The following is a 15,781-nucleotide window of genomic DNA, read 5'->3' as shown; positions in this document are numbered from 1 at the left end:
ACATAAACAAACCCGGGATAGTAGATGTTTGCCTATTGCAGATTACATGTGAAATATGGTTAAATCAAAACAAGAATGTTAACTAAGAATGTAGACAAATGGTCTTCTCACCCACTTTGTCACAACATACACTTATATAAAAGACATGAAATTTCATGCTGGTAAATTATTCAGGTAACCTATTAAATAAGCTTTGTAACAGGGTGGAAAAATCAACAAATTACTGATTAATAATATATCAAAGCAGTTGTTATTTATCTACTTTTACTTTATCTACTTTTACTGTGTCAAGTTTGATTCGTTGAGTGGCCAATAAAAGCACTCTGAGCAGCTTCAAATATTTACTGATTGTAAATTCTGTAAAACGCTGCTTTGACACATACACAGCAGGTCTACTTATAACTTTAATGGCCACGTATGTAATGTGGTGCTATGTTAGTTAAAGGGTTTGAGTTGGAGAGATTCAGCTTTGGCGAGAGCTCAGTAAAGCATGTTATGCACACTGGAGTGATCTTAGTTTGAACATTATCGTATTAGAGAAGCATCTTTGGATAGAAATACATGACATTCGTGTGTGTCGGTTATCTTTTTTCTAACACAAACACAGAACTGTAAATGTGCATATTATGTGCACATTTGTGTTACCGTGCAATATAATGAAGATCACATGCATACCCACCAAGGAACACACACATGCACACACGCCACATCAGACAATCCCCTTGTTCTCTTCGATATTAGGGGCTGCGGTTCCCAAACAAGCATCATGACATGTTTCTTTGTTTCTCTGCCCCATCCCCCCTTTTTTTCTTACAGTCGCTAGTGTGGGGAAACTCAGCCAACTCCACTTTTTGCTCCTATTCCAAAAGAACAACAATTGTTAGTTGTTTTCTGCCATCTTTCTTTCTTGTCTCTGTGGACCAAACACAAGACAATGGCTCATTCAGAAAAGGCCCTGTGAGTGTGGTCAAGTCAAAAGAAGGGTTTCAGTGTTAGTGCAGCAGTGATTGGACACATCTGGATGGCCTGGATTTTGCTAAACATTATGTTTTTTATACTCCAGATTCCAACAGTTTGTTTTAAGGCTTAGCACTTTACACAAGCTATACCTTTAAGGTTCTGGTTTATTAATCATCTACTTTCCCTGTCCAGACTGAGTCACCTGTAGGCATTCCAGCCAGAAGTCTATTTCTTCGCCCTTTAATCTAACATTTCCCCCCTTTATTTTTTGTTTTTGCACCAGACTAAGTTCCTGTTGTTTCCACATAGAAGTGTGTAGCAAATTACATCTTCACTTGGAATCCATCAGTGGGCAGGGCTGATTACAGAGAACTGTTTGTCTACTGTATTGTTCCCATGGTTGCCGAAGTGTCTGACTCTTCAGTGGGCATTGTTAGTGGCTGTGACTCAGATGGAAACCCAGCACAATGTTGTTTTAGAAGCTTTATCATGTGTGACTGTAGCACTTGATGTGGTTGATGGTTAAATCTGCTGTAGTATGGGGCTCCGCGTGTTTTGTGGTCTTGTTTTTTTGTCTTGTTAGATGATGCTGAGCTGAGCTGCCAGATCCCCCCGAAGCATCTCTGTATTACCATTTAAAAGGAGAAAGCAAGAAACATTATATGCTATAGGCCACAAAAAACAGGCTAAGTTTAAATTCGGGAGTTTTTGCATCTGGGTATAATTTGCTAATTTTGTAGCTCCCTCAGGAATTAATACTGTCTTCATTTTTTTGATATTTATATCCTTATTTCTGCTCTGCAATCCTTCAGAATTCAGCCTAGTTTATGCCTGTATGCCCTCCCCTCTCTGCTCTTTACACATGGGGCTCTGTGGTTTTGGGTTTGGTCCAGAATACAACTCTGTGGTCAGCCACTACTTAGGAAGACTGAATGAAACAGGAGCTCAGTTTCCCTCTCCTCACAGTAGCACCTACCTAACATGTCATCACATTTATACAGACAGACAAGCATGAGCAAACTGTGGCTGAGTTAGCCCAGAATGAGACATTGGCCTGGAATAGAATGCCCCGGATCCTTGGGGGTTAGAGAAAACAGCTCCCCTGCTCTAATGCAATATTCAAATCGGGCCTGTGTCTGATGTTGCAGTGTGCCCAGCTGCTGCAAAGCTGTCCTTCCTTATCATTGTCCACGCTGAGTCACGCTTCCCACGCAGCCACTGCCTCCACAGCCTCTTGACATTCTTGGTTCTGCTCGAGGGCAGCAGGGGTGAGCACGCATGTGAAAAGACGGGCAAATAGAAATGCATGCACCCATGTGCTTGGAGAGCTGTAGATAAGTAAGAACATGGTCTATACAGCAACACATGCACATATTTGGACTCGTGCGGTCGTCTGGACAGAGTTAGATGTGTGGTTTTGGAAGATATTCAGTCTACGTGGTCATAACAAGAGTAAAAGTGATGAGCATATAGATCCATGTTTACATTTAAATCAACCTGTGCTTGCTGTTTTTCTCAATCACTTCGATGCACTTTGCACATCGAGAACATCTTTTCTGACCACCATTAATGCGCTTCTCAAAACAGTTAAGGCATTTCTTATAACAGATTCACATGTGCAAAAGATGCTAAAATAATCAAAACACTTTTAACGTGTTCTAAGGAGCTTGGAAAGAGACGTCCCTCAAAGCATTAACGCAAATATGTAATCAGTCAGTTAGATGGCAGCATCTCAGTGCATTTAGACATGCACACATGATAATCTGCTGAATTGAAAGGTGACTTTGAACCTGGCATGGCTGTTGAGGTCAGAGTAATTTTTTTTAAACTGTTGATCTACTGGAATTTTCCAGCACAACCATCCCTTTCTAGAAAAAGGTTCAAGAAAAGAGAAGAAAAATATACACAACAATAAATATATTATTAAGTTAGGTTTGCTGTTAACCAAATGTAGGTTACTCATGTTGGATTGCTAGTGATAGTTTTTAAAAGCATTAGTTAATTCATGTGCTGAGACAATGATTTCAGTGTCTCCTTTCAGATCTACCCTCATTGTTATTTCATCAGCATAACAAATTAACCAGAGATAGCTGCAGATGATTTCATTATCACTCTTTTAAGCTCCTCTCCTGGATGGTCAAAAGCCCTAAAAATCACTCTTTATGAATACAATCATTTAAAGTAGCTTTTTTTCCCATGACAATAATCCCTCCATACCATACATGTTCAAACTGGAAAGTGAACAAGAAAGGTTAGTGTACAGGGGCCTCTACATATGGCAATGGAGTTCATATAACACTCTGTACACTCTTAGAAAATTGACGAATTACAATTCTTTGGCTGATTATATTTTTAAACAGTGAATAATGTTAATGATTGTCGGCCATGGAAAGTTTTTTTTTCTTAGGCCTGTAATGCAGTGAAACCAAAGCTGTGTGTTTCTGAGAATGCTGTGTCATGACCTTGACTGATCTTTCTGGTCATTATATGCTTTCTACAATAAAAACACCACAATCACATTGATATCAGTTCCTGTGTCTGTTACAGTTAAGTGAAATTACATTCACTGTATTTGAATTTTTATTACAGTTACTTCAGCATGGAAGCAACTATTTAGAGCTCTCCTGCTTTTATGCGTCTTATTTGAAATAAATGGACAACATGCATTAATGCTCTGTGGTGATTCCCACATAATAACTGCTCAGGAAGCAGAATTCCGATCTATAGTGAAGTGGACAAAGATAGCCAGGAAGGATGTGGCTTGGCCTATGCTGTGCTGGCTCCTCCTGGCTCTGTCTATGTACTATATATGTTCACATGCAGGGTTACACTATTCCACATTCTCCCTAGCTCATAAAACAAGTCGTCACGTTGTATTAGTGAGTTTATAATTCAGTTTGAGCATGCCCCAATAAGTCCCACAGCTCCCTTAAATAGAAACTTTCAGAGAACTACAATACCTTCCTGCATATTTTATGAACAGCTATATTTTTGTCATTCCTGCACTGAAAATAGGGTAAAGATAAAGTTTGTGGTTCTGTCTGTACAATGAGCTGCTCCTTTTATAGACTTGACGGTCATTGTGTTTGTCTTCATGTGGTTTCAGCACAGGACACAGTGGCAGTGACCTCTGGAGCTGAGTCTTTACAGTGGCACTGTTTAAAACTGAGAACCTTTGCACTGATTAAAGAGGCTGATCGAGCATGGTGGCATATTTAGCAAAGAAACAGTAAATGACAGTTTACATAAGAGGAATGATATTTAGAAAGAAATATATGGTATCATGCTGCAGTGGCCCAAAAACCCAAGTCTGTATATGAGCGAGATACATTCAGTCATAAAAAGTATCATCACTATGTAAATTACAGCCTTTTCTAGCCACTCAGAAAGCATGTCATGTAGGGCAGGACTAAAACCAAATGCCTCTGGGAAAGGAGCGAGTGAAGCCAAGGCATTACACTGCTTTTCTGTGGTATGATACGACATAGCATAAAAAGTGTCCAAAGATATAAAATTTGCTTTTATTCCTGTCGAAGTTTTTGCATTATCAGCAAAAAGTGTTTACTTTACATGTTTACTTCAACTCACTAATTTAGTTCCAATTACAAGCTAACATTTGCAGCAGTACATATGCTAGTGTGTTAAGAAGCTTTAGTATATGCTCAGTCCTACCCAGTATCAGGTATCTAGGTGTTCAGTTGTCTTCTACACTCAGTCTGCATCAAGCAACAACCTCAAGGACTGAAAAATGAAACTGAGAGTGACGAGTACTGCAGTTCCTCTAGTGGCGATTTGAGACTGGCCTCATTTACTCCTTGGGATGGAAAATCTTTTGTTTTATAACTCATCCCGATACTGGAATAAGGGGTGTGGCTAATTTAACTCATAGCTGTAACAATTTGGTGTCTACAACATCAAATTGGTGTTTCCAGGATTTTACAGAACGGACCAAAAATGTAGCAGAAGTGGTTGGTCAGAAATATCTGATAAATCTAGAAAACTGATATACAAACCATGATTTTCCAGCTCATGTGTAGCGCTGCATGCTATTGCAGATATATAATGTGAAAAGTGGAGCTTCATAAGAATATAAACACAACATTTTAATGGGCAGTTATTCTGAAAAGTGCTAAAAGTATTTAGAGTTTTTATTTTTACTTTAAGTAAAAATAATAATCTTACTTTAGTAGCTTAATAGTTTTAATAAGTTGTATATTCAAATATACTTAAAGTTCCTAAAGGAAATACTGTGGGTACATGAGTACATTTCCTGGGGGGTGATGGTCCGCCCTTCTAGTCATGCCCCTGGTCTGCCCCTGATCTGCAAGGTCTCGGCTAATTACAGTTACTGAAACTGACCTTTCCACCATGTTTGTTGGGCTTTTAGCAGCATTTTTAATGGAATTATCTGAATATCAAAACCTGACCGCATTTGCGCCACAATAAGTTTGTTCTTCAGTTTAGTGGATAATACTCTAGTATTGTATTACTCTGTTAATTAGCTCTAATTAAAGCAGATGTCTGAACATTGCTGACCAAGGTTTCTGGCATTAGGCGATAAATTATGATTTGTGATACCATATAAAAAACATGGCAACAGCCAACGAGTGGCTTCAAAATGCACATCCAAAACTATATAATGGCTGATGTCACAGTCAATGTTTTATACAGTCTAGGTCTGCATCCCTTTGCATTCCATCAAGACGGCAAGGAAGCATGCTACTGCTGGCTGATCAGTCTTAAACTGGACCTATTAAGATTTCCTGTAACAGTGAGCAAATGTCAGTTTATATCAGACTGTTCTTGTGCTCTGTTTCTGACATTTTTTTTCCTACCCTTAGAGTTTTATGATGAGTTATCCTTTATATTGTTATCTCAAGCACAGAAAGAAGCCCCAGCCACTTGCTGTTCAAACCTTCTGTTTCAAATGGACAGCAAATAAACAGAAAGTTGGCTTGAAGCTAAAATTGCTTTTTTTCCACACAGTGGATGGACTGAGGGCCCAGTATAAGCAAAATAAGCAATGTATCCAACTGTGACTCATGCAAATCTACTCCAGGAGTGTCCAAGATTAAAAATAGGAAGCTGCAAATCAGCATATAAGTAACCCTTGAGGGGGTGAACATTTCAGGAATAGATGAATATAATTTTTTAACTATCCTGCCTTCATGTTTTAGTAACTCGGGCTAAAGTTATAGAAATCATCTGTATTAGAAAAAAAAACTTTTACAGTGTGAAAAATTCATAATATTCTGAAACATCACGTTGAAGTTTTTAAATCTGCAACAGCACTTTTTTCCCCATTGGGAAATTTACATTCAGATGGGCTGAAGGCAACCCTAGGGCACATCTGCAGCCAATCAGAGCAGCTACCTGCATTTATTTAACACCAAATACATCGTCATGCTCACCTGTGTGAGCAACATAGCCTTTCTAACAATGAAACTACTACAGGTAGCTGCAAAAACAACCATAGAGTAATAGTATGAAATTCACTCTATTATGTCTCTAGACCTCCTACTCACGTTCACTACTCTTAAACTCTCAGAATAGTCAGCACAGTGTGGTCATAATTGCACAGAATAAAAAGCTCCTAGTCCAAATGACTGGTTATTCTATTTAATAATACACGGAAGAAGAATTTCTTGTGGTGGTAAATTATACATGAAAACTCTGGCGGTGAATTACAGACCCACCATGCAAAGGTACATGCTGAAACAACGCTTTGTGACTGGCAGTAACCAGCTGAGAGGATGATTAGTGTTCTTGCTTGGAGATTGTGAGTGCAAAGGTTGAGTTAAATCACTGTTAAACACAAACAAATTTGTGAGTGGAGTGAATATTTTTAAAGAGGAAAACTGACAATATTTATTCGATTAGACAAGGAAAATTAATGCATTTTTTTCTTACACCCTGTGTGTTCATGGTTTTCTCTTTTTCAGCCTTTAGAGCGCTGACGTACTGACAGCTCATATCGGAGCTGGCCTTGGCTCGTGCAGCCGGAGTAAGTGATTTACTACGTGTGTCACTCATCCTTGGCCTTTAAGATGAAGTCATAAGTCTAGCAGATGTTCACAGGCGAAACTGCACTTTGAAATCAGTGTGAGCCCTCTACAGGTCAAGTAAGAAACTCACTTTTATACTCGTGAACAAAACTTCCCTTATAAAATAAACCACAGGCACAAGATGATCCATCTGTATTCCTTAAATTTAACAGGATGCATTATCACTCAAGCACCCAGCCTTTATCAAATATGGCAAGTGCATTGTATAAGCAGTGGAATACTTAATTTTGCCGCCTGCTATGAGGTTCAAAGTGGTCCTCTCCCCCATCCCCCCTTTTCTATTCCGGGTGTTACCAGATGTGACCTGAGCAGAATCGCTGACTGAGCGCACCTTTCATGGAAATTAGGTAAGACTTATGATTTGCCCCAGAGCCAAAAGGTCTGCCTGGAACACAAAGATAGGAGCGCTTTGGAAATGTTGAGCTGATAGTGCAGAGCAGAGTCTGCCTCTGGTGCACAGAAACCCTTTTATTAAAACAGTGTGTGGGGGGAAAATACAATGTGATGTTTCTCTTTTTGGGTAAGGCAGCACGCTTCACACCTGAAAGTGACATATACCAGTCAGATATGAAGTGCATCTTTGTTTGAAGCATGTCTTCGCTCAGAGATTTTTTCATTGCTTTTCATCACTATTATACATACATCTGTGTACAGTACTGAACATTGTCTTCACAGACCCCTTATTTACCGGTTTAAACTTACAGAAACATCATTATTCCAATTTCCCCAATTATTTTTCAAGCTCACGCCAATGTATCCTAAGAGTTTTACCTGAAAGCTGTATCTGTATTCCTTGAATGATGTCGCCACCTACAGTCGGACACTTGTACATGCACTGCTTTGCAGAAAATGCTGACATTGGGTTTCTGTGTCATTTGAAGGTGAGTAGAATGAGTCAAAACAGGTTTTTATTTTTAGATAAAACTGTATGATGAAATATATTCTCCATACTGGTAATCACTGAAAGAAGAGAAATGAGTGAGCAGCAGAAGAGGCTAAATAGTTAAGTAATGTTGGAAGGAAGAGGCCGAAGTTGGCCTCTAGTGCAGGGTTGTCAAACTCCAGTCATCGAGACCTACTGTCCTGCAGCTTTTAGATCAGGGGTCCCCAATCCCAGTCCATGAGGGCCGGTGTCCCTGCAGGTTTTAGATGTGTCCTTAATCCATCACAGCTGATTTAAATGGATAAATTACCTTCTCAACATGTCTTGAAGTTCTCCAGAGGCCTGGTAATGAACTAGAATCAGAATCAGAATACTTTATTGATCCCTGGGGGAAATTATTTTTTGTTACAGTGCTCCATTATAAACCAACATACACCAACATTAAGACAAGACAGACAATACGCTAACTAAGAATAGTACAATATATACATATATATATATATATATATATATATATATATATATATATACACACATACATACATACATACATACATACATACATACATACATAAGTCACTCATAAATAAATAGCTGGAAAAGAAACGTGTAATTGTAGCAGTAACCAGTGTGTTAAGTGGATGCGTTGTACAGAGAGATGGCCACAGGCAGGAATGATTTCCTGTGTCGTTCAGTGGTGCTTTTCGGTAATCTCAGTCTCTCACTGAACGTGCTCCTGTGACTGACCAGCATGTCATGGAGTGGGTGGGAGGTGTTATCCAACATTGTCTTTATCTTGGACAGCATCCGCTTCTCCGACACCACCTTGAGGGAGTCCAGCTCCATCCCCACAACATTACTGGCCTTACGGATTAGTTTATTAAGTCTGTTGGCATCTGCAACCCTCAGCCTGCTCCCCCGGCATGCAACAGCAAAGAGGATCACACTGGCCACAACAGACTCATAGAAAATCTGGGATTGGGGACCCCTGTTTTAGATGCAACCTTGTTCCAACACACCTGAACCAAATACATGGCTTGTTACCAGGCCTTCGCCGAACTTGATGGGACGCTGAAGAGGTAATTCAACCATTTGATTCAGCTGTGTTGGAGTACGGACGCATCTAAAAGCTGCAGGACAGTAACCGTCAATGGAGTTGGACACCCCTGCTCTAGTAAATCAACAAAAGATAGTGCCCGAAATTAGAGCTTGACTGGAATTTCAAAGAGAAACAGAGAACAATTAGAATTGCACATGAACAGCAAAATCATTTATGGTATACATGAAGGATTCTTGAAGAAGTGTAATCTGCACGAATAAAATTAAGCAGTATGCCAACTGGTGCTGTTTTAACACCAGTTTCTGTTGTTATGATTTTTTTTTTTTAAAATTACGTTTATGACATACCACTCAGAGAAACATACAGCACCAAGTCCTCAGTTAATGCGTGTTGTGACTCATCCCACAAGAGATCATTTTGTTTCCTTTACCACAGCAGCACCTACAGGAGCAAAAGCACTCAGGGATGGGGCACTCATGCTGTGTCGAGCTACCAAATCGCTAGTGATGGCCAAATGAAGCTTTCCGAAGCACTGAAGCTTGTATTGAAAAACGGTTCATTACTCGAAGCTTTTCAACACAGTCCTCTCCGGTGACATCTGGTGGTGAAAATTTTGAAGAGCAGCTTGAATCTGCAAAATAAAACGGACTGCTCAATTATCACTGCTCACTCAAGAGTGGAGTTCTCTCTGATATTGGGCCACCGTTCCGTTGCTTTGAACATGTAATTGGTTTTGTTTTCTCGATTGGGGGGCTGAAAAAAATGTAATGCGTATCTGCGTAATACATTTTGATCAATAAACTTTCCCTATTTAAACATGCACTATGGTGTGGCCTTTCTTTGCTCATAACTCCTTGATGTTGGTAAATACAATAAGTGAGCAATATATATAATATACATATGATAATGCACAGCACATTATGGAGTATGCCCCTGCTGTGAAGTCCTGCCTCCATCTACTTGTCGTTTAATCACTGGACAGCTGGACAGGTTCATACAAAATATTAGATTAGGCCAATTCCTATACATATTTTTGACCTAGGGGTGGGATTGATTGTGAACTGGAAAGGGAAAATGCTTAGGGGGCTGAGTACGGCTGCATCGTCACTGATTTGTAGAATCCTTTTGATTCGATACAGGATCCGATTCAATTTGATTGGAATCTGGAAAGTTTTGCCTCAGTCAGAAATATTACAATTCTGATCATTTAACAGTATATATCCATAATTTCGTGTCTATTAAAAGAAAGCTGACACATGTGAGACTTAATTAGAGATGTAAACAGAGAGTTATGAAACCTGCAGCTGCAGAAGCCAGCGGAAAAAAAAAGAGGCAAACACAGCGCGGACCCGACGACACACCAAAATCTGATTCTGACGCGTCGGGTCCGCGCTCTGTGTTTACGTTTGTATGCAGAATCCGTAAACCTGCTCGCAGTTACTGTTTTAGCTGTATGGTGTTTGACGACATGTTGTGAGGTTTAACCTGAGATGCTGGCGTTTCAGGCATAATAACGTTAATTTACAAATCGACACAGGATTGTAATGAATCAATATCACTTTATTCAATTTACCATGGATTGTAATCAGAAAAGCGATAATCAAAACCCACCCCTAATCAAGAACTTGCAAAGTAAAAACATGATCAATGTAAGGTAACCCTTTTGTTATTTACATTTAAAAAGAGGATTAGTGTTACTGTGCGCTGGCTGAGTCTGTTTCTTTTCTTAGAAATAGTTTCTCCTGCCCTGGAGAAAATCCACTTGCATGGAACAGAAGAGGCTGTGGAGTGCAGGAACCACACTGCAAGCTGGTAGATATGCAGGTATTCCTGGGTCCTGCAGACTATCACCTAAAAACAATAAACAAAATGATTTTCTAAACTGTAGCAATGTAATGTACGTATAGTGTCAAATACATTTTTGTAGTCTTCATTAGCTTTAATTCACATGGAAGTGTTCCTAAAGTCATATGCTGTAATGATATTTCCATTATGAAAACATGATTTTGGACATTTCAAGTTTTTCACTTCGGCAGATAAAATGAATTGAGCAAAATCAACTCAAAATATTTCCACACGCCATAACGTCCTCTCTTCCTCGCTGGCTCCATATCTGTCAGTGGAATGATCACCTCGTCGCTATCTGTCACCATCAACACACTCCACGAATCCCGTGGATGATTCACTTCCTTATATCCGTTTGAATCAGGTACCGAAGCAGTTACGTGCGTAATGAAGCTTCGGACGTCACTGGTCACGTGACTTTTGCCAAACGAAGCAAGCCTGGACACAGTGCTTCTGAACCAGTGTGTTGTTTTTTTCGACACACGCTCCGGAGCGTCAGCTTCAAGACCGCGGTAAAGTGAGCCGTCATTTGTGAGCCGCGGTCAAGCCAGCCGCCTCCTATCCGCCGCATAAATTTCCTTGCGCTTTTACACCAGTCTTTACGGTAGCGCCTTTTCGCTTTATGTGCCGATTGAAAGACTATACCCGCGCGCGCACAAATTACAATGTAGCAGCCCGATACAGTCAATACAATTATGGAAATGTCAGAAATTCATTAAAAATCATCCTGAGTAGTTGAGGTCCAACTTTCAACACATCCCCCCTCTGGGACACCTACTGTACCTGTGTGCCAGGTTTCACCCAGATTTACTGTAGAATTCCTCAGAAATTAAAGGGTACTTGTATTCAATGCAATACAGCCAATGCACTACAATTGTGTCAATTTTCAAAAATTCATTAAAAATCATCCTGAGTAGTTGATGTCCAACTTTCAACACATCCCTCCTCTAGGACACCTACTGTACCTGTGTGCCAAGTTTCATCCAGATTTACTGTAGAATTCCTCAGAAATTAATGGAAACATTTATTCAATCTAATACAGCCAATACACTACAATTGTGTCAATTTTCAAAAATTCATTAAAAATCATCCTGAGTAGTTGATGCCCAACTTTCAACACATCCCTCCTCTAGGACACCTACTGTACCTGTGTGCCAAGTTTCATCCAGATTTACTGTAGAATTCCTCAGAAATTAATGGAGACATTTATTCAATCTAATACAGTCAGTACAATAGAATTATGTCATTTTTCAAAAATTCATTAAAAATCATCCTGAGTAGTTGATGTCCAACTTTCAACAGATTCCTTCTCTGGGACACCTACTGTACCTGTGTGCCAGGTTTCAGCCAGATTTACTGTAGAATTCCTCAGAAATTAAAGGGTACTTGTATTCAATGCAATACAGCCAATACACTATAATTATGTCAATTTTCAAAAATTCATTAAAAATCATCCTGAGTAGTTGATGTCCAACTTTCAACACATCCCCCCTCTGGGACACCTACTGTACCTGTGTGCCAAGTTTCAGCCAGATTCACTGTAAAATTACTCAGAAATTAATGGACATTTATATGCAATTCAATACAGCCAATGCACTACAATTATGGAAATTTCAGAAATTCATTAAAAATCATCCTGAGTAGTTGAGGTCCAACTTTCAACACATCCCTCCTCCGGGAAACCTGCTGTACGTCTGGGCCAAGTTTCAGCCAGATTTACTGTAATATTCTTCAGAAATTGCAGGGAACTTATGTTCAGTGCAAGAAAGGCTGAAAGACGACCACCACTGAACAAGACACACAAGCTGAAACGTCAAGACTGGGCCAAGAAATATCTCAAGACTGGTTTTTCTAAGGTTTTATGGACTGATGAAATGAGAGTGAGTCTTGATGGGCCAGATGGATGGGCCCGTGGCTGGATTGGTAAAGGGCAGATAGCTCCAGTCTGACTCAGACGCCAGCAAGGTGGAGGTGGAGTACTGGTTTGGGCTGGTATCATTAAAGATGAGCTTGTGGGGCCTTTTCGGGTTGAGGATGGAGTCAAGCTCAACTCCCAGTCCTACTGCCAGTTTCTGGAAGACACCTTCTTCAAGCAGTGGTACAGGAAGAAGTCTGCATCCTTCAAGAAAAACATGATTTTCATGCAGGACAATGCTCCATCACACGCGTCCAAGTACTCCACAGCGTGGCTGGCAAGAAAGGGTATAAAAGAAGAAAAACTAATGACATGGCCTCCTTGTTCACCTGATCTGAACCCCATTGAGAACCTGTGGTCCATCATCAAATGTGAGATTTACAAGGAGGGAAAACAGTACACCTCTCTGAACAGTGTCTGGGAGGCTGTGGTTGCTGCTGCACGCAATGTTGATGGTGAACAGATCAAAACACTGACAGAATCCATGGATGGCAGGCTTTTGAGTGTCCTTGCAAAGAAAGGTGGCTATATTGGTCACTGATTTGTTTTTGTTTTGTTTTTTGAATGTCGGCGAGGATTCCGCACGGCACTCCCCTCCATTCACCTCGCGAATCTCCGCTCTCTTCCAAACAAAGTCGACGAATTACTGCTCTTAAACCGGACTAACAAGGACTTTGCACGCTCTGCTGCCCTCTGCTTCACTGAAACCTGGCTCAGTGAGCGAGTCCCAGACGCTGTCTTAAATCTGCCGGGCTTCCAACTTCACCGGGCGGACCGCGAAACAGAGCTCTCAGGGAAAACAAAGGGTGGTGGAGTCTGCTTCTACATTAATGAAGGTTGGTGTACTGATGTCACAGTGTTACAGAAACACTGCAGCCCACACTTGGAAAGTTTTCTCATCAACTGTAAACCTTTTTATTCACCGCGGGAGTTTTCTTCCTTCATGCTGGTCGGAGTTTACATCCCTCCACAGGCCAACGCGAACAACGCACTGTGCGAGCTGGCTGACCAGATTACTACCCTGGAGAGGAAATTCCCGGATTCCTTTACAGCTTGATACCATCATGGGGAGGCTCGCAGCGCTCCAACGGGAAATCGAGGCCCCAGTGTCAGAGTGCTAAATTCGCTGCTCGCATAAAGGAGAAATCAACAATATTCTACATTTGGACACCACGGCGCCAGCTGCTAGGCCCAAGGCTGGAGCCCACCAAAACAACTCCCTGATAACGACTGTGTGATGACTATTCTTCCCATCCCATGAAGGACACCTGGATCGGCTGGAGGACTGTTTACTTAGCCTGATACAGAGAAGGACACTGTCTCAGCTGAACTATGGACACGCACACACATACACTTACACTGATAAGCACGCACTCATCCCCCTCCCTTCCAAACGCCTTCGATGCTTGTTCCTGCGGGGGAAGGCAGCGGGTCTGCGTGCCGCGCTGAAATGATAGCATGGTGCAGGACGACTGCTGTGTTCCTTCGAATCACCCCCCACCCCCTATCCATCCCCTGTGGCTTGTCATGTGCTCTGATGTTGTGATGTGGACATTAATGTGCTCTCTGTGCAGAGGAGTTTTTTTTGTTTCCTGTTCTCATGCTGTCCTCCCATAGGTTGCCCAGCGTGTGAAGAGGTCTCTTTTTTTCCTCTTGTACTTTTCCCAATGTTGTGTAATTTTTTCAGTGTTATTCTCCCAACGCTGCCGGTCTCCGACTGTATTCCCATGTGATGTCTTGTTGTTGTGTGTGTAAGTCGGGGGGGGTCCTATTCCTCTGTGGGGCAACCTGCATATGGCCAATAAAGCATTCATTCATTCATTCATTCATTCATTCATTATTCTTGGGGATTTTAACAGAGCAAACCTAAACTACGAACTCCCTAAATACAGACAGCATATAGACTGCCCCACCAGGGACAACATCATACTGGATCACTGCTACACCACTCTAAAAGATGCCTATCGCTCTGTGCCCCGGGCAGCTTTGGGACATTCTGATCACTGCATGGTCCATCTTATTCCAGTTTATAGGCAAAAACTCAAACGTGCCAAGCCTGTAGTCAAAACTGTGAAGAAGTGGACTAACACAGCAAAGCAGGAACTGCAGGACTGTTTCGACTGCACTGATTGGACTGTTTTTGAAGCTGCATCTGAGAACCTAGATGAGCTCACGGACACTGTGACATCATACATCAGTTTCTGTGAAGACGTGTGTGTGCCAACAAAGACCTTTTGCACATACAACAACAATAAACCATGGTTCACTCCTAAACTCCAACATCTTCGCAAGGCCAAGGAGGACGCCTACAGAAGTGGTGACAGGGTCCTGTACAAGCAAGCCAGGAACACACTGACCAAGGAGATCAAAGCAGCTAAAAGGATCTACTCCCAGAAGCTGGAAGAACGGCTCTCAGCCAACGACCCTGCATCAGTGTGGAGGGGACTGCAGGAAATCACCAGCTACAGACGCCCCCCACCCACTATTGAAGACCTGGCCAACGAGTTAAACACTTTCTATTGCAGGTTTGAGACGGACAGACTCCCACGCCCCACCCTCCCCTCCCCAGGGACATTGCTTCAGACATTGACCCCCAACACACCTTCCACCTCTCCCCCCTTCACCCTGCCCCTCCCCAATCAAGACTCAACGACCACCCCCACCCTCCCCAATCCAGACTCAACGACCACCACCACCCTCTCCAACCCAGACTCAACGACCTCCACCACACCTCTCACCCCCCTTTCCTCCTCCCTGAAACTAAGAATACACACTCAGGATGTGAGCCGACTATTCCAGAAACAGAAGCCCAGGAAAGCCCCCGGACCAGATGGCGTCTCACCCTCCTGCCTCAAAACCTGTGCTGAACAGCTGGCTCCCATCTTTACTCGCATCTTCAACAGATCCCTGGAGCTGTGTGAAGTTCCCTCCTGCTTCAAACGCTCCACCATCATCCCTGTTCCCAAGAAACCCACCATCACAGGACTGGATGACTACAGACCTGTCGCCTTGACGTCTGTGGTCATGAAATCCTTCGAACGACTGGTGTTAGC

Source organism: Rhamphochromis longiceps, linkage group LG11, assembly GCF_057381845.1.
Source record: "Rhamphochromis longiceps isolate RC_006_pf linkage group LG11, R_longiceps_female_GT1.1, whole genome shotgun sequence".
NCBI lineage: Eukaryota > Metazoa > Chordata > Actinopteri > Cichliformes > Cichlidae > Rhamphochromis > Rhamphochromis longiceps.
The sequence above is the reverse complement of the archived record's forward strand: the minus strand, read 5'-3'. Positions refer to the sequence as shown.